The following is a 20788-nucleotide window of genomic DNA, read 5'->3' as shown; positions in this document are numbered from 1 at the left end:
TTCTTTAAAGTTTAACAATTCATTCTTTATCTTAATATCTTTATATTTGTTTGGGGTTGGCTTTCTTTCCATTCATCTTTTTTATTGTACAGCAATCTTTCTCCTCAAACCTACCACCTCTCTCTTTCCTTTCCTTCTTACTTTCTCTTCCCCCCCCTCTTCTTCTCCTCCCTACTTCCTCTTCCTTTCTCCTTCTCCTCCTCTTTTCCTCCCTCTCTTACCCTCACTTCTATACTAATTTCCCTTCCCTTCCTTCATCCCTCTCTATTGCTGTATCCTTTTATGCATATGGACTATTCAGAGGGCTGAAAAAGTTATTTTTGACTGGTCCTCGCACTTTTGACCAGTCCTCGAACTTACAACGGTCCTCACATTTTACGTTTTTGCCCTATCTTGTCACCATAATGAAGAGAAGCAGTTGTGAAATGAGTGACACGGTTGTTAAGAATGCTGCAACGGGCATAAATGTGAGGATAGTCAGAAGCCAAAGATAATTTAATTTTGTTTTAATGTATTTTAATATTTGTATTGTGTGTTTTTAATTTTGGCTGTTCACCGCCCCGAGTCCTTGGGGAGAGGGGGCGGTATAAAAATTTAACAAATAAATAAATAAATAAATAAATAAATAAATAAGTGCGAGGACAGGTCAAAAGTGTGAGGACCAGTCAGAAATGTCTTTTTTCAGCCCTCTGAGTAGTCCCTGTGCATATAGCCACGCCCACCCAGTCACATGACCAGCTAGCCACGCCCATCCAGTCACATGACCAGTTAGCCACACCCCCAACTAAGCCACGCCCACAGAACTAGTTGTTAAAAAAATTGAATCCCACCACTGCATACAACCCAAAGTATGGATCTGATATGTGAATGACAGCTTTGTCAGAATAAAAAAGGATCAACTAGAAAGCACACACAAAACAAACAACACATAAAAAATGAAATAAAAATAAATAAAATATAAAAATAATAATTTAAAATGATAAATAAATAAACGAATTAAAAAGAAAACAAAGAACAAATAAACTCAAAGGCAGACTTGATGGACCACTAGGTCTTTTTCTGCAGTCATGTTTCTATATGTATATTCAACAGAAGAATATTCACTAGAAAATAAGAAAACAACTTGCTACCCTTGCTGGATATTCTCATCTGCAGATGCAGTGATAGAAAATTAAAAATGCAAGTAAACCAAAAGACCCAGCAGCCACAGAAGAAAAACTCAGTCATCTATAACATACAGTGTAAGAACTGTAACAGCTACTATATAGGACAAACAGGGAGAAGACTAACATACTGCATCTATGAATACAAATTAGTAGTCAGAAGGCATGATGAAAACTTCTGAATTTCATAACATACAGAGAGACATAGTTTCAACTGAGAAATGGTGAGAATCCTAGATCAAGCCAGGTCCAAAAATACTAGAGAATTCCTGGAAGCCTGTCACTCAGATAAATCAGGCATCAATAGGCATATACAGATAAACAATATCTATACATCATTCCAAAGCGACTATCAAAAAAGAAAAAAAAATCCTCACAATCAATCAACCTTCCATATGAGAAGAGATTAACACCAAGATTAACATTAGACTAACAAGAAGCAAACAATATTCCAATTAACAAGTACTATAACCGAATTGTGAAAATAATTATGTCACATGATCACACTCTGGCTGTTTGTTATAACTGGCTGACAGTGACCCACAGTGCCGGATTTTGCAGTCACATGTTCACAATTTATGACAGTTTTATTTATGTATTTATTAATACATTTATTAATTTTATATGCTCCCTTTGCCACTGTTGAAAGACTTTGGTACTTATAACATCATAAGAGGGAAATATAAAACAATTAGAAAGCTAAAACATTAAAAGTATTAAACATGATCATTTCCAGCAAAAAGCAACTATTTGGATGCATGATTTCACATTTACAGCCATAGTATTCACTTAACAACCACGGATATACTTAATAACCACTGCAAAATATATAATACAATCATGTGTGCAGTCATGTTTTGTCTTGTCTTGTCTTGATTTGACTTGCCTTGCCTTGCCTTGCCTTGCCTTGCCTTGCCTTATCTTTCCTTCTTTCCTTCTCTCCCCCCCCCCCACCATTTTTCAAAAGAAGTAGGGGTGAAATCTAAAAAAATTCCCTATCGGTTCTGTGGGTGTGGCTTAATTGGTGGGCATGGCTTGGTGGTCAGGTGACCTAGTGGGTGTGGCTTGGTGGTCAGGTGACCTGGTGGGCGTGGCCAATAATAATGCATAATAAAAATAATAAACAAAGTACACAAAACAATAAGAGGTACCAAAAACCAACTTTCACACTTTGCACAAACACAACACAACACACACAACACAACACAACACAACACAACACAACTGACTCACACACAATGTAAAAGCAGCTGCACTTGACCTAAAATTTGTGATCATTTGTGATCTCATTTGTGATCTTTGTGATCTCATTTGTGATCTTATTTTAGAGGGGGGTGCAGACCTGGCAGGTATTACGGAGACCTGGTTGGGCCAAGAGGGGGGGGTTCCCCTCGTTGAAATGTGCCCACCAGGTTTCCGTGCATTTCATCAGCCAAGGGCCCAGGGGAGGGGTGGGGGAGTGGCGGTGATTATTAGGGAGAGTCTTTCGAGGGAGACCACTGTTCCTCAGATAGCCGGATGTGAGTCCCTCTTTGTGAAGTGGGGCTGTGGGGTGCAGATGGGTTTGCTGACTGTGTACCTGGCTCCCTGCCACGTGGCAGCGACCCTGCCCGAGCTACTCGACATCATTGCCGGGGTGGCGGTTGACACCCCCAGACTTATTGTCATGGGGGATTTCAACCTTCCATCTGCGGGAGAGGCGTCAGAGGCGGCTCGGGAGTTCATGGCTTCCATGACAGCCATGGACCTGACCCAGTTAGTTCAAGGCCCAACTCACATAGGGGGACACACTCTGGACCTGATTTTTGTCTCTGGTCAGTGGTTGAATGATCTTGGTAGAGGGGACCTAGACATCAAACCCTTGTCATGGACAGATCATTCGCTCCTTCACTTAGACTTTCCCACCGCTTTCCCCCGCCGCAGGGAGACGGAACCAACCAAATGGTTCCGTCCCAGGCGCCTGATGGACCCCGAAAGGTTCCTGATGGAGCTTGGGCCGTTTCCTGAGATTCTGGCACACGACTCGACTGAAGAGCTGGTGGCCGCCTGGGAGAGTATGGCCGCCGGAGCTTTGGACCACGTCGTGCCTTTGCGGCCTCTGACCCGATGCCGATCTCAATTGGCTCCTTGGTTCTCTGAGGAGCTGAGAGAGATGAAGCGTCGGAAAAGACGCCTAGAGAGCATTTGGAGGACTAGTCAATCCGATTCCGACCGGACACAGGTGAGGTCTTATATCAAGATCTACCTAGTGGCGATAAAAGCGGCGAAATCTAACCATTTTTCCAGTCTTATCGCATCTGCAGAGAACCGCACAGCCGCCCTGTTTAGGGTGACCCACTCCCTTCTTTGGGGGGGGAGTGCGGGAAGATCCCTTGCAGGGCCGTGCTGAGGATTTTGTGCAATTCCTGCATGATAAAGTCGCTCGGATTCGGGATGGCTTGGACTCTGATTGGATGAGTCCAGGGGAGGAGACAGGGCAGGTCTTGAGAATATTATCTGGGAGGAGTTTGATCTTGTGGCTCCCGAGGATGTGGACAGGGTTCTGGGTAGGATTAGTGCCGCCACATGTTTATTGGACCCGTGTCCCTCCTGGTTGGTACTGGCCTCCCGGGAGGTTACACGAGGCTGGCTCCAGGGGATTATAACTGCTTCTCTGAGTGAGGGTGCCTTTCCCACTGCCTTGAAAGAAGCCTTCCCTGGACCCGGCTGAATTAGCTAACTACTGTCCGGTCTCCAACCTTCATTTTGTGGTGAAGGTTGTTGAGAGTGTGGTGGCACGACAACTGCCCGGGCATCTGGAGAAGCTATCTATCTAGACCCGTGCCAGTTGGGCTTCAGGCAGGGGCACAGCACAGAAACGGCATTGGTCGCGTTGGTGGATGATCTCTGGAGGGCTCGGGACAGGGGTTGCTCCTCTGTCCTAGTCCTATTAGATCTCTCAACGGCTTTTGATACCATCGACCATGGTATCATGCTGTGGCGGTTGAGAAGGTTAGGAATAGGGGGCACCGTTCTGCGGTGGTTCTCCTCCTTCCTCTCCGAGCACTCGCAGTTCATGTTGGCAGGGGGGCAGAGGTCAACCTCGAGGCGTCTCGCATGGGGAGTGCCACAAGGGTTGGTCCTCTCGCCCCTTCTGTTCAACATTTATGTGAAGCCGCTGGGTGAGATCATCCGTGGTTTTGGGGTGAAGTGTCATCTGTATGCTGATGATACTCAGCTGTACATCTCCACCCCAGACCACCCCAACGATGCCCTTGATGTGATGTCTCACTGCCTGGAGGCCGTGCGGGTCTGGATGGGGAGGAACAGGCTCAGACTCAACCCGTCCAAGACCGAGTGGCTGTGGCTGCCAGCGTCCCGATATAGTCAGCAGGTGCCATCGCTGACTATTGGGGGTGAATCTTTGCCCCCCACAGAGAGGGCTCGCAATGTCCTCCTGGATGCACGGCTGTCTTTAGAAGGGCACATGACGGCCGTGGCCAGGGGGGCCTTTTATCAGGTTTGCCTGATCCGCCAGTTGCAGCCCTCTCTGGATCGGGATGCCTTGCGCACGATCACTCATGCCCTTGTCACCTCCCGGCTGGACTATTGTAATGCTCTCTACATGGGGCTCCCCTTGAAGAGCACTCGGAGGCTCCAACTGGTCCAGAATGCGGCCGTGTGGGTGGTTATGGGAGCAACTCGTTGCGCCCATGTGACTCCCCTCCGGCGCGAGCTGCACTGGCTCCCAGTGGTCTTTCAGGTGCGATTCAAGGTGTTGGTTACCACCTTTAAAGCGCTCCATGGCATAGGACCCAGGTACCTTCGAGACCATCTTCTGCCACCAATAGCCTCCCACCGACCAGTCTGCTCCCACAGAGAGGGTCTCCTCAGGGTGCCATCAGCCAAGTTATGTCGGCTGGCGACATCCAGAGGGAGGGCCTTCTCTGTGGGAACCCCAGCCCTGTGGAATGAACTGCCCCCTGAAATACGTAAAATCTCCGACCTCCGGGTGTTTCGCTGCGCATTGAAGACCCTGTTGTTCCGCCAGGCCAGGCTATCAACATAATAATTTTAAATTGGGGTATTTTAAATCTTTGGGGTTTTAAATTGGCCAAATCTATTTAATTATTTTAATTTTTAATCATTGTTGTGTCTTGTGTTTTTAAATTGGCTGTACACCGCCCTGAGTCCTTCGGGAGAAGGGCGGTATAGAAATAAAATTATTATTATTATTATTATTATTATTATTATTATTATTATTATTATTATTATTATTATTATTATTATTAAAATGTCCCCTGCAACAAGCAGGAACCTCACGCAGCCACAAAAAACTCAAAAACCAACTTTCACACTTTACACACACAACACAACACAACTGACTCACACACAATGTAAAAGCAGCTGCACTTGACCCAAAATGGCAACAAGCAGGAACTTCACATAGTCACAAAAAGCTCAAAAACCAACTTTCACACTTTTTCCACACAAAATGCCACATACAGATTTTGTGTATTTGTGTAGTTAGAGTGAAACACTACAGAAACACACCAAATCTCAGAAAGCTGCAAAAATATTTTATTTTATTATTTTATTTTATTTATATTTTTAGATAAAAGCAGCTAAATTTAAAACTTACTTAACTTTAAATTGCTATGTTCCCTCTGCGCATGCTCGAAGATGGCGGTTTGTGACTGAGGCTCCTGAAGCCTGGGGCAATGTAGGGCCGTTTTGGATTCTTCGAGGGCTGAATTTTCTATCTATGAGCCCCGGCCCAGCAAGAGAATACTGAGGACAGCCTGTTGTGATCTTTTTCGGCTGCCCTGGATCACTCATGTGGCCGTTTGGACCCGAAGAGCGCCGCGGGATTATAGCGACGCTGATGGGAGGTTCAGGTATGGCCGGGCGGTGCTTCCTGCCTTGGCGTCTCCCCAGCGGTCCCCTTGTGATGGCCGAAATGGGGGTGGGAGTGTGGTGGCGATGGCGATGGAGTGTTGGAGCGTCGCTGCCCCCCCCTTGGAAGAACTAGCAGTGGCGGGGATGGCATTGGGATGGCGTTGGGGCAGCGTTTCTTTTACCTCGATGTCCCCCCCAGCAAGGGCCGGAGCATCGCTGGCCCCCCCCCTTGGAAGAACTAGCAGTGGCGGGGACGGTGTTGGGACGGCGTTGGGGCGGTATTTCTTTCACCTCGATGTCCCCCCAGCAAGGGCCGGAGCCTCGCTGCCCCCCCTTGGAAGAACTAGCAGCGGCAGGGACGGCGTTGGGACGGCGTTGGGGCGGCGTTTCTTTTGCCTCGATGTCCCCCCAGCAAGGGCCGGGTACAGAGATGATGGTGGAGCATCCCCCCCCCCGAAGGGAAGGCTACCAGCAGCGATGGTGACGTAGGGCTGCAGTGGCGACGAGTAAAATGCTGTCCGCTGGGGCGACGCCGAGGGAGGACTGCCGGGCCCCGCCTGAATCTCTTCGAATCTAGACCTCTACAAACTAGGTCTATTGTCAGCTGTGAGGGAGAGAGTGCAAACCATCGATTTGGAGCTCTCTGGTTGGAGGCTTTATTGAAGATCTGGAAGTTAAGGGGGGGGAGAAGATCTGGTGGAGACTGGGGGAGCTGGGAAGAGCTGGAAGATGATGTGGACTGTCCCGCCCCCTCTTTGTTTGTCTCCACCCCCCCTTCCTTCCCCCTTTCTTTTTTCTGCCGCGGCCTGGTTTGTGGGCACGGCCTGGACTACTATCTTCCCGACCAGATTTTTCTTGCACCCAGACTTAATAGCTCTTTGTATGCCCACAGCTGGCCCCGGTTTCTGGCAATTCCATCGGCCCTATTGACATTAACATCCACTTGCTGTGAGGAGAGATGTGAGCCTGGGCAGGGGCACTGAGGGACTCATCTTGTTGCAGCTGCCTGTTGAGCCTAGCAACCTGCTCAACATCGCTAACGCGTGCTGAAAGCATCGAGGAACATATACATACTTGGTGGTGGTGGCACTGGGTGAAGGTGGCTGTATGCGGGGTGTGGGGTGGTGGTATCGGGTGCGACGGGATTAGGGCCATTCCGGAGGACACAGCGGCAGCACCTTCCAGAACACGCTGAAGACCAATTACGCCCCTAGAAGAGGGGCGTGGTAATAAACAAGGGCGCAATCTACGCCCCTAAAAGAGGGGCGTGGTAACAAACAAGGGCGCAGTCCTAATGGGTTAATGGAAAGATGGGCTATATAAACGCCCCATTCTTGGTGTAATGTAGCGCCGATTTCAATCGTGTTTACGAATCACAGTGTGTAGCCAGATGCGGATGCGAATAAACCAGCGTGCCAAAAGAGCTGAATAAGGCTGTAGCTGTGTTTTGATTGCGTCTCGCACGGCATTCCTGAGAGGAAATCGGCGCTACCCTTTGCAAGCCTACGGAATGGCAGAGGGAGTGGATACGACTGTTGCAATGCCGCCCTCAGAGGAGGAGGGGCTGCCTGCAGCTGAGGAAAGCCCGGCTGAAGCTCAGCCCTCGGTACGTCCGAAAGAACGCTGTCAAAGCCAGGAAGTGGATGGTAAGGACGCTGTTGCAGCAAGGGGGGGGGCACCCCGGCATTGCTAGGAGAGTGGTGGCAGAGCCCCGCTTTGGCTGCTCTGGCAAGGGCCCCGAAGGACCAGGTGTCACCCCCTTACAGCGAACGTTTCCACCGCTGGAGAGAAAGGCGCTGGGCGGAAGATGATGACGGGGAGTGGAGCTATTCAACAGGTTTGGGCCACTCCACCATAGAAGTCCTTCGGGAGCGTTTTGGTGAAGCCAGCTTCAGGGATGCATAATCATGGCAACCGTGGATGACGGGGACAGAACCTAACCCTGGCTGGCCAACATCCTCCGCAGGGACAGAGACCCGGTTCCGCCTGGCTAGCCCCAAATTATGGGTGGGTCCCTCCCAAAGCAATCCCCGACCACTGGCCACACAATATGCTGCAACCCAATCGCTTGGATCATTGGCGGGCATGGCTACAGGGACAGCATTTGGGTCGCTTCGCCCCCCTCCGGGGCAGAGGCCAAGTCAGGTCTCAGGACAGATAGCTTATCCTCCAGTACCGGCTGGACAGCCTGGGGTATGGGGATCCCAACCAGTCTGGGGACCACCCCCCTTGCAGACCATGTTTGATGGCAACCCAGACCGTGTAGCCCTGTTCCTGAGCCAGGTACTCAGTTATATTGATTTATATGGGCGCTTATATCCAACTCAGTGGTCCATGGTAGTGGCCATTACAACGACTTTAACAGGTGAAGCTGCAGATTGGGTAGCGGACTTGCATAACGACCATGCTCGAGAGCTCACTGATGTTGGCTTATTCCTGGAAGGCCTCAGGGTACGATTTGAAGATGACACACGAACACAAGTAGCTGAGGGGGAGCTTGTGGCCTTGGAACAACGGGGCCGTTTGGCAAAGGAAAACGTAAAAGAGTTTCGTCGGCTAGCAGGGAGAGTTAGGGGTTGGCCCAAACGCATGCTTGTTCATCAATTCCATCTTGGACTGGATCGTGAGCTAAGACAAGCCTGTGTATATTGGGGCATGCCACCCCGTTTGTCTGAGTGGTGTAAAGCAGCTATTGACCTGGACGTGGGACTAAGGGAGTTCCGGGTTAGGGGAGGTGTGAGTACGATCCCCATCCGATGCCAACCAGACCGGCTGGGTCCTGTCAGAGCAGTGGGGCGAGGGGAGCCTGATCCTCGAGTAGCTGATTCCACACGGCGGCTGTTACGCTGTTTCCGGTGTAATCAACCTGGCCATAGGGCTCTGGAATGCCCGCTACCACCGGCTCAACCACCTGGACCGAACGCCCTGACAGCTAGTGGAAAGTCCCATGGACGACCAACCCCGGAAAAGACCAGAGGTCTATCGCAACCAGGACAGAGCCCCAATGGAACCACAACAAAGGAACTGGGTCCTGCTGTACATCCTGGGATAGTTCCTGTGGTGCTAGCTGATAGTGATGAGGAAGAGGACACCAATGACCCAATGGTAAGTGAACCCATCTGTCCCTTCCTCATACCCATAACCCTGACACCATTACAGGGGCCAACACGAGTACAGCATGAAGCCCTTATTGATTCTGGGTGTACAAGGTGTTTGATAAGACGAACTGTAGCCACCCGTTTGGGTATACGGTTACGGTCGTTAAAAATCCCAATAACATTCGAACAGATGGATGGATCTACCTTAGGGGGAGCCCCAGCAACCCAAGTGACAGAATTAGTAAAAATGGAGATAGGAGCTCACTGGGAAAACATACGGTTTGTGGTGGTGGACACAATGATCGAACCCGTGATTTTGGGATTGGCTTGGTTGGATAAATGGAAGCCCACGATCTGGTGGGAGGGGGGGTTTCAGGAAACTCCGTCTGTCGATAGGACCAGATCCAGGTAGCTCACAGAAGGTTCCGAAAGAGCAAGGAGTTTCGTTGGGGCTGGATAGCGATATATGTCCCGTTGGAGTACCAGCAGTATATGCAGATCTAGCGGCAGTGTTTGATGAAGGGGAATGTGATACGTTACCACCACATCATCCCACTGACTTAGTAAACTAAGTCTATTGAACTATTGAACTAATACCTGGGGTAAAGCTGCAAAAACCACACATGCATGCCATGACCCCACGTGAGGTGGAAGAATTACGTAGATACATTGACAAAAACCTAGCCCATGGGTTTATACAACCTAGTCGGTCACGTATGGCCACTCCGGTGTTGTTCCGTGAGAAAAAGGATGGAGGGCTTTGTTTATGTGTGGACTATCGAGGTTTGAACGCAGTAAGCGTAGAGCCATTATACCCATTACCCTTAATGAAGGATCTGTTAGCTGCATTAGCGACCGGAAAGTATTTTACAAAATTGGACTTACGGGAGGCTTACTATAGGGTACGTGTAAAACAAGGAGACGAGTTGGGCAGTTATAAGTTTTGTGTTATGCTGTTTGGATTGCAGGGCGCTCCCGCAGTCTTTATGCAATTGATTAATGAGGTATTACACAATTATCTATACCAAGGGGTTCTAGTGTATCTAGACGATATCTTAATATACACTGAGTCTATGGAGGAACATATTAGTTTAGTCCGTCAGGTATTGGAACGGTTGTTAAAAGCCCGCCTGTATGTTAAGGTGTCCAAGTGCGAATTCCATCGCACAGAACTAGACTATCTCGGATATAGGATATCCAAGGACGGTATAGCGATGGATCCAACAAAAGTAAATACTGTGTTGGAATGGCTGGCCCCTACAACAAGGAAACAGTTACAAAGCTTCCTTGGGTTCGCTAACTTCTATCGTCAGTTCATCCCAACATTTGCACATATTGCTTTGCCGTTAACAAACCTGCTACGCACAAAAGGGGAGGGGCCTCCGCGACCTGGACGGCGCTTGGATTGGACGATGGAGTGCCAGACAGCTTTTGAAACCCTGAAACGTTGTTTTGCTGAGGCACCCGTACTACAACATCCTGATCAATCGAAACCATTCATAGTACAAGTGGATGCAAGTGATGTTGCGGTAGGGGCCGTGTTGTTACAAACCGATGTCCAAGGTCAGTTACACCCATGTGCGTACACCTCCAAAAAATTCAGTCCCACAGAAAGGGGTTGGGCTATCTGGGAAAAGGAGGCGTTTGCTGTTCGTTGGGCTCTTCTCACCTGGAGGCATCTTTTGGAAGGAGCACAGGTACCATTTGAAGTGTGGACGGATCACCGCAACCTTATAGCATTACAAACTCCCAGACGACTGTCTCCTAAACAAGTCCAGTGGGCACATTATTTTCAGCGTTTCCGGTTCACGCTAAAACACATGCCCGGTGGCAAGAACTTCTTGGCCGACGCTCTCTCTCGGATGCCTCAATTCCAGAGCAAACGGGATAAGATAGTACAAGCTATGATGCCCAACGGTGGTAGGACTGCAGCAGCCATAACTACAGAGACTACAATAGACTGGAAAGAGCAGGTGCAAAGGGAGTTAAACACTGATAGCTGGTTTAAGGTAAACAAACACCTGCTCACGCATAGGGACGGGTTTTCGTGGAAAGGGGACAAAATGTATGTACCGGAAGGGGTCCAGGGCCTGGTGTTACACCGATGCCATGATAATAAATCGGCTGGGCATTACGGTTTCCTTAAAACCCTGCATTTAACACGGCGTCAGCCACTGTATAAGACCTGCTGACACTGGCCACCGTGAGAGGGTGACTGGGTCATTGCCTTCTGGGACAGCTGCCTGAGACTCCTCTCCACTGTTGTGGGAGGACAGTGGAGTCCGGTTTGACCCCCGGCTGAAATGGTGGACTCTCTCCCCTGGACTTTTCTTTAAACCATCATTAAGAATCCTTGGCCTCTTTCCATCTTCCCCAGATAGACTTTTGGAACCTTAAGATGTATTCATCCGCTGATCTCTTCGCACTGCGAGACTCCCCCCTCTCGCAGGCCTGGCCCTCCATGTTATCGAGGGCCTATCTTGATGACGGGTCTTGGAACCCCGAGAGATGGCATGCAGCGAAGAGGGGGTTGAGGGGTTTTCTACGTAAATTTTTAATGAAATTTTTAAGGGGTGGGAATAATGATTTTTTAAGGGGAACCGGGACAAACCCACTAGGGTCAGAGCCGAGCCCGGCACAGGGGGACGGTTTGGAGGGTGCAGGTCAAGGGATTGGGGAGGGGCTGGAGGACTATCCGGAGGAGGAATTTTCCATCAGCACGGTGAAGGGGAGGGGCAGATATGGCGGGAGCAGGGGACCATATCATATGTCGGGGGCTCACACTTGCTATCTGAGAGCAATTGCTTGCCCCGGTCCCCAAGGCTCCGCTCGGACACTAGGTGGCTTAGATACTCAGGATCTGGGCCTTCGGCTGATGCTGTGCAATGCCAGGTCCATGGTAAATAAGGCCCCCCTCATTCACAATCTTATTCAAGAGGGTGGAGCGGACCTGGCGGGTATTACGGAGACCTGGTTGGGCCCAGAGGGCGGTGTCCCTCTGATCGAAATGTGCCCACCAGGCTTCAGAGCATTCCATCAGCCGAGGGCCCAGGGGAGGGGAGGGGTGGTGGTGGTTATTATTAATGAGGATCTGGGTCCGAGGGAGACCACTGTGCCTCAGATAGCCGGATGTGAGTCCCTCCTTGTGAGGTGGGGTCATGGGGTTCAGGTGGGCTTGTTGCTTACGTACCTGGCTCCCTGCCGCATGGCAACAGCCCTACCTGAGCTACTCGACGTGATAGCCACTGTGGCAGTAGATACACCCAGGCTTTTAGTCATGGGTGATTTCAACTTGCCATCCATTGGTGAAATGTCTGAGGTGGCTTGGGAGTTCATGGCTTCCATGATGGCCATGGACCTGACCCAGTTAGTTCATGGCCCTACTCACAGGGGAGGTCACACTCTGGACCTGATTTTTGTCTCTGGCCAGTGGTTGAGTGGTCTTGTTATTGGGGATATAGACATGGAACCCTTGTCATGGACAGGCCACTCACTCCTTCACCTGGATCTTCGAACCGCTGCCCCCCGCCTCAGGGAGGTGGATCCAGTTAGATGGATCCGCCCCAGGCACCTGATGGATCCTGAGAGGTTCCAGATGGAGCTTGGGCCATTTCCTGAGGATCTAACACATGACTCGTCCGAGGACCTGGTAGCCGCCTGGGATCGGGCGGCTGGTGGGGCCTTGGACCGAGTTGTGCCTTTGCGGCCTCTGACCCAGTGCCAATCCCGTGCGGCTCCTTGGTTCACTGAGGAGCTGAGGGAAATGAAGCACCAGAAAAGATGCCTGGAGAGCGGTTGGAGGGCCAGTCTCGCTGAATCTGATCGAACACTGGTAAGGTCGCATATTAAGGTCTACCTAATGGCGATAAAGACGGCAAAGTTTAATTACTTTTCTGCCTCTATTGTGTCATCAGGGAATCGTCTGGCCGCCCTGTTTAGGGTGACCCGCTCACTGCTCCATCCGGGAGTGCGGGAGGATCCCTTGGAAGGCAGGGCGGAGGATTTTGGACAATACCTGTATGACAAAATCGCTCAGATCCGGGGGGATTTGGACTCTGACTGGGTAGATCAGGGCAGAGTACGAGGAATAGTCTTGAGAATGTTATCTGGGAGGAGTTTGATGCTGTGACTCCCGATGATGTGGACAGGATTTTGGGGAGACTTAGTGCGGCCACATGTTTACTGGACCCGTGTCCCTCCTGGTTGGTACTGGCTTCCCAGGAGGTTACACGAGGCTGGCTCCAGGCTGTTATCAACGCTTCGCTGAGTGAGGGCCACTTCCCCGCTGCCTTGAAAGAGGCGGTGGTGAGGCCTCTCCTCAAGAAGCCGTCCCTGGATCCGGCAATATTGGCCAACTACCGTCCTGTCTCCAACCTTCGCTTCATGGTGAAGGCTGTTGAGAGTGTGGTCGCGCAACAGTTCCCACAATTCCTGGAGGAAACATCTTATCTAGATCCGTTCCAGTCGGGTTTCAGGTCTGGGCACAGCATGGAAACGGCATTGGTCGCATTGGTTGATGATCTCTGGAGGGCTCGGGACAGGGGCTGCTCCTCTGTTCTGGTCCTGTTAGATCTCTCAGCGGCTTTTGATACTATCGACCATGGTATCATGCTGCACCGGCTGGAAGAGTTGGGGGTGGGAGGCCCTGTGTTGCGGTGGTTCTCCTCCTTTTTCTCTGACCGGTCACAGTTTGTGTTGGCAGGGGGGCAGAGGTCGACCTCGAGGCCTCTCATCTGTGGAGTGCCGCAGGGATCGGTCCTCTCGCCCCTTCTGTTCAACATTTATGTTAAGCCTCTGGGCGAGATCATCCGTGGCTTCGGGGTGAGATACACCAGTACGCTGATGACACCCAGCTGTACATCTCCACCCCAGGCCACCCCAATGATGCCCTTGAAGTGATGTCCCAGTGCCTGGAGGCTGTGCGGATCTGGATGGGGAGGAATAGGCTCAAGCTCAACCCTTCCAAGACTGAGTGGCTGTGGCTCCTGGCATCCTGATATAGTCAGTTGACTCCATCACTTACTATTGGGGGCGAGTCTTTGGCCCCCACAGAAAGGGCTCACAATCTGGGAGTCCTCCTGGATATGCAGCTGTCCTTGGAGGAACATCTGACAGCTGTAACTAGGGGGACCTTTTGTCAGGTTCGTCTGATTCGCCAGTTGTGGCCCTTTCTTGATCGGGATTCCCTGTGCACAGTCACTCATGCCCTCGTCACCTCTCGCCTTGACTACTGCAACGCTCTCTACATGGGGCTCTCCTTGAAGAGCACCCGGAGGCTCCAACTGGTCCAGAATGCAGCAGCGCGGGTAGTGATGGGAGCAGCATGGCGCTCCCATGTAACACTGCTCCTGCGCGAGCTGCACTGGCTCCCAGTGGTCTTCCAGGTGCACTTCAAGGTGTTGGTTATCACCTTTAAAGCGCTCCATGGCATCGGGCCTAGCTATCTTCAAGACCGCCTGCTGCTACCGACGAGCTCCCATCGTACCGTGCGCTCCCACAGAGAGGGCCTCCTCAGGGTGCCATCAGCCAATCAATGTAGGCTGGTGACTCCCAGGGGGAGGGCCTTCTCTTGTGGGGGCACCTACCCTCTGGAATCAGTTGCCCCCAGAGATAAGGAGAATCCAAGACCTTAGTGCCTTCCGCCGTGCCCTTAAAACCCACTTTTTCCAGCAAGCCGGGCTGGCTTAAGAAGAAATTTTAAATGTTTTAATTGGTTTGTATTTTTAATTTTGGGCCAAATTTATATATATATTAATTGTTTTTAATATTTGTATTTCATGTTTTTTAATTCTGGCTGTACACCGCCCTGAGTCCTCAGGGAGAAGGGCGGTATATAAATTTAAAAATAAATAAATAAATAAATAAATGTCTAAATAATAAAAAATAAAACTCCTAAAAAAAAACCCAATTAACTAATTTTTTTAAAGCTCCCCCCCCCCCAAAAAAAGCCAGTTACTTACCAAATTGAAGGCAGAAGGCAGGCAGATTCAGTTGTTAGCTGATGCAATTGATTGGAGGGATTGCAGCAGGTGCAGCAAGGCTGGAAAAATGAGCAAGCCAGAAAGAAGCGGCAAGCGGGCAAGCGGGTAAGTGGGTGACTGGGTGATTGGGTGGGCATGGGGGGGGCAGGGGTTTTTGCTACCGGTTCAACGAACCACCCACTGCCATTGCTACCGGATCGGCTTATCCGGTCCGAACTGGGAGCATTTCACCCCTGAGAAGAATAGCAACATTGGCAAGGGTCAACCCAAAATATTATTTGTGATATACAGCACATCTTACTGAATAATCTTTAACTTTCATTTATCATATTTAACATTATTACTAAGTGAAACCTACAGTATATCTCATTTATATGTGCAACTCAGAAAAATACAGAGCTCAGAAACTGAAAGTATTTACTTTAAAATACCCCCCCCCCAAATATATTGGTTGTTATCAAGGAAGTAGTCTTAGTGGACAACCATTTAAAAATGAGGCAACAGGGTGCAGCGGCAGCCAAAAAAGCCAATGCAATCGTAAGTTGAATTAATAGAAGGATACAATCAAGATCAAGTGAGGTACTAATACCACTCTATAAAGCCTTAGAAAGAGCACACCTAGAATACTGCATCCAGTTTTGGTCACCACACTATTAAAAAAAAATGTTGAGACTCTAGAAAGAGTGCAGAGAAGAGCAACCAAGATGATTAGGGGACTGGAGGCTAAAACATATGAAGAACAGTTGCAGGAACTGGGCATGGCTAGACTAGTGAAGAGAAGGACCAGGGGTGATATGATAGCAGTGTACCAATATTTGAGGGGCTACCGCAGAGAGGAGGGGGTCAATCTATTTTCCAAAGCACCTGTAGGCCAGACAAGGAATAATGGATGGAAACTGAACAAGGAGAGATTCAACCTGGAAATAAGGAGAAATTTTCTGACAGTGAGAGCAATCAACCAATGGAACAGCTTGCCTTCAGAAGTTGTGGGAGCTTCATCAATGGAAGCTTTCAAGAAGAGACTGGAATGCCATTTGTCAGAAATAGTGTAGGGTCTCCTGTTTGGGCAGGGAGGGGGTTATAATAATAAATTATACTTAAGATAAGGATCTCTCCATCTATTAAACACAGAAAAATTGTTCATCATTTAAAATGATTCTATCCTTTCCGCCGTTAATTAAAACTGTCTTCTCAACAGATTAAGGTTTTATTATTTTTTTCCTTGGTACCATTATATTAAGTTGTACATTACATTTTTATTTAATAAGGGAGGAAGAAGGACCTATTTCTCTCTTCTATTTATTTAACCATTTTCTTCTATTTGCCTTCTTTTCTTTTAAAATAGTGCTACAATTTTATTTATAAAAATATAAGAAAAAAGAATGGAAGCCAGAAATCAGTAAAAGTAATACCTTTAGATACGATCTTATATAATTGCTAATAAAAATGAAATTCTGTCTCCTGTAATTAAGAATATAGAAGTTTTTATCTTCCTATATGCACATAATCTAGTTTTATTTCTACTTTAATAATTAGCTAAATAACCATATGGAATCTTTTGGCAATTTTACAGTGAATATAGTGTTTGCCAAATGTCAATGATTTGCCAAATGAACATCTTGGCAATTTTTTCTTATAAAGACACAATGATTGTTAGAAAAGTTTCTAGTTTAGGTTGTAGAGGTCAATAAGATCTTGGAATGTCCCAGCAGCTACAATTAAGCCAGATTTCTTTTATCAAGAAAAACTTTGTTTATATAAAATCAATAAACTATGTACATTTTAAATCACAGAACATTGTATCTTGGTCTTTATTTATTTCTGAGGTAAATGTGCCTAGAGCATAATCCCTTCTCCTGTGTGTCTCCTATGTGCCTTCCATGTGTCTACCCTGTGTGTGTAGCTAAAGGGGGTCATATTTATAGGGTGGCTAAGCCACTCCCCCTTCAGTCCCTTAGACAAAATGGAGGGAAAGTATAAACACAAAACCATCCTTCCAGTGTAGACAGGGTGGTTCAGTGGCACTGTTTCAGATAATTATCTGACAATGATATTCAAAATGCAAAATTTACAAGTGCTTTAATGACATTATGATTAACATAACATAACGTAATGTAATGTAATATAATTTTAATTTAATAACTTTATTGTCATTGTAAGTATATATTGTACATTGTACGTATATATACAATCTACATATATGTACGTATATATACAACATAACAAAACAACACAACACAACACAACACAACATAACATAACAACATACATCATTTGAATCGGCAATAACTCTTTGTTAATGAAGTAATCACATAAATGTTTCATAATGAAGAAAATCTTTGAATTCATGCAAAATATTTTTTTCATGAGATTCACTCCTGCATCTTATTGTCACACCCAAATAGACTACAGCTTGAGTACTATGCTCTACTTATGTAGTTGTTATCTATGTAGTTGATATTTACACATCAATGCTTAGCTTGACAATGTGTTGAAAATCCCTCTTGGGTTGTCAAATTAATCTCCTAACATGGGACAACTAGTTCACCATATCAAGTTTAGCACAGGCAAGATTAAGATCTTGGTTTTTCATCTCAACTATCCTTCTACCCTTCTTCTATTCTATTATTATGGTTATTCAGGGGGACCTATCTTGGTTGTTAGGGAGGATCCTGGAGGACTAATTTTGCAAATATTTGTAGAAGTAATGTAACTGTAATTTCCAGTTATATTTGCTAGATCTGCCAAACAGCAGATACAATGATGCTTCTGTTTCATTCACACTTAGATGTCCTCAACAACTTATTGTCAATTCTTCCCACTTTGATCCTTTTCCCCTTGATTTGGTCCAAAATATTACCATTTCTCTTATATCTTTCCCAGTTTTTAAATGAGAGAGAAAATAAGACAGAACCATGCAGTTTTTAAAATTCAGTATAACTGATTATGTTGCATAGCAGAAATTGCTAGGAATAGATAATTTCACTTGGAAGATCATAGAAATTCAATGGACTCAGACACAATTTATTTACTAAAGGCTAATAAGATTCTTCAGGACAAAGTAATATCTCCAGAATCTCATTTTTACTAGGTCAGTTTATGTGAGACTGAAATTTTGGAAAAGATAAGAAAAGTCAGCAGCAGGTTGTCTTTGTAGAAGCTCAAGGTCTAATACAAAAATGTTGGCTTGACTAAATACATTCAGTTCGATATTGAGATAGTTCTTTGTTTTAGTTTCTTTTCTTCAGTTGAAAATACTTGGCCATTCATTAAAAAAAAATACATTGTATTTCAATAGAAAGATTAAAAAAAATTCTATTATTTAATTACAGTTTTACCCAGATTACAAAAGGAAGTTAAATAATACATTGAGAAATACTGGTTGAGGAAAGAAACTTTATTATTTCATCAGGTTACCAGTTGTCATTTTTAAACTATCAAATGGCACTCAAGAATAAATTCATAATCCTGTAGAAATGGAAAAATATCTTAGCTATGAGTTCTTGTACAATTTTTTTTTGAAAGGTGTTTTAAATAAATAAATAAATAATAAAAATAAAGTGTTCTGCTGTTGTGTTTACCAGTATCTAGGCTTTATTAAAGATTCATATTCTTTAATAATCTGTAAAATATCTTTATTTTATTGGTTCATGTATAATAGCAATAATTAATTAGTGTCTTAATCTGAGCAAAAGATATCAGGGATGGAACAAAGTTCAATTATTGTTGAAAAGTGTTTGTACGTTTTATTTTTAAGTTCTTTACTGGTAAATTTGAACTTATCCTCATTTCTTATGCCCAGTTTTGAAACAAATGAGAGAAAATCTAGTCCAGAATACTTGAAGATTGGGGATAAATATGATTAAGGGCAGTGTAACCCCAAGATCCTGCTACATTTATTTGATCATATTACTTTTTTCAAAAACATACTGTGTTAAACAAATTGTAGTAGATGCATCTGAGAGTTTTTAATTATGCAAATCAGGGTTATGATTATACTTGGGGTACCAGCTAATAGGCAAATCTTTAAATTCACTATAACATTTTTTGTTACAGAAATATGGATATTCTTTATATGGAAATTGTTATGCTATACAATCTCAACAATAAACTGGATATTGATAAATAATCCCTCATTAGTGCAGTTTAAAGATCAGTAAAATTAGCTTAACTGCAAACAAAAAACTTTTTCTTAAAAATACTCTTAATACTCTTAAATTATAGGCAGTGACTAGTCCTTATTGAATTGGTACTTATTAACTAAGTTTTGTGATTAAAGATATGTGGCTGAAAAAACTGTTTTTAGCATGAGAAAAAATACAATGCCATTACTATACAAATATAGTAAAAAATGAGCAGACAGTTTCAGGAAAAATGAATTTCTTGACATTCTGGGTATCAAAACATGTCAATTAAATAAATGCATACTATGAAGTTCAAAGCTGAGAAAAATGTTTCTTCTACATTTGATTAGACATAAAACTGAGATATTTATATATGCTTAAAAAATCTTCATAATCTGTGTACTTACTGCCTTATTTTGACAGAAAAAAGTTTCGCATTATGTACAAGTCTCTTCGTAAAACAATCTGGTGAGAAGTTATTTCATGAAAGGAGCATTTTTCTACATGTGAAAGGCTACATCAAGTTAAAAATAAATGTATTTGATTGTTACTTTGCTGAAGTTCTAATAAATTTTCCTTGCATTATAAAGCAAGAACAAAAAGATCCAATATAACAAGCAATAATTTTCTCAGAAGAAGGGTCAGTATATTAAGACATTTCAAAATATATTATTGTCATTAGATTCAATATGCATTTCATGTGGATACCCACTGTGGTTCTTGGAAAATGTCAATGCGTCCAGCAACACTTCATGATCCTGTCAATATTCATACCTGTATTGATTTTATTTTAAATATTTTAATTAAAAACAAACTAGATGACAGTATGCTGTGAAGAGCTATAGTGAAAAACCAGTTTCATATTTTCTTTTGCTTATCTTATCCTACTATTTGTTTCTCCTGTTCAAATATCTACATAATTTCTTCTAAAAAAGGAATAGCCAGATTCCATCTACAAATCTATGCATGTGTAGTAGCATGCTGTAAAACAAAGCACTAGTCTTATACATTACTTATTCATTTCCAAGAATGTTTCTCTATCCCTCACTGACTTAATAGATCTAAAAAAAATTTCCTAGAAAAATAGAAATAGTGGTTACCTCATCCTATTCTTTATAGGATTTCTTTATGAACCACTGCACAGAAAAAAAAAAAGCTAAATGAGAAAAGAAACTTTTTTGCAGAGCTAGGAAGGATGATATGGAAGTGATTGCTTTATTGTGTATTATTTGAGCTAAAAAAGAATTTTCTATATATCTCTGTATCACTTAGTGACTATCTGGATTTTGAAAGTTCCAATATATATGCATACTGTTGTAGTACACCTATCGGTATTGTGATATCTACCACTATTGGATACATCTACCATGGTGTTATGTCCTGGAAGGGACTAACAGACTGAGGCCAGATAGATCTGAAGGCTAACAGATTTATTGGCTAACAGTAACAGCTAACAGAGCATTGCTAACATTGACAGCTAACAGCGGCTGCTCAGCTCACAGAGACAGCAGCATGCCGGCACTTTGACAGTTCTCTTATACTCC

At 45.5% G+C, this 20788-nt stretch overlaps 2 long non-coding RNA genes across 2 annotated transcripts in view; one reads left to right on the top strand and one right to left on the bottom strand.

Moving 5' to 3' along the window:
* The window catches only part of LOC148114195 (uncharacterized), a 133462-nt gene that overhangs the window by 41545 nt on the left and 71129 nt on the right, over nt 1-20788 (top strand). The window lies entirely within an intron of this gene.
* LOC148114196 (uncharacterized) overlaps nt 18503-20788 on the bottom strand; it is a 5440-nt gene continuing 3154 nt past the window's right edge. The window contains exon 2 of the long non-coding RNA XR_015733911.1: nt 18503-20788. This exon is cut by the window's right edge and continues 249 nt beyond it. This is a non-coding gene — a long non-coding RNA (uncharacterized LOC148114196).

Source organism: Pantherophis guttatus, chromosome 4 (genome assembly GCF_059756535.1).
Source record: "Pantherophis guttatus breed Tessera chromosome 4, ASM5975653v1, whole genome shotgun sequence".
In the NCBI taxonomy this organism is placed as follows: domain Eukaryota; kingdom Metazoa; phylum Chordata; class Lepidosauria; order Squamata; family Colubridae; genus Pantherophis; species Pantherophis guttatus.
This window is presented reverse-complemented; position numbering and strand designations above follow the sequence as displayed.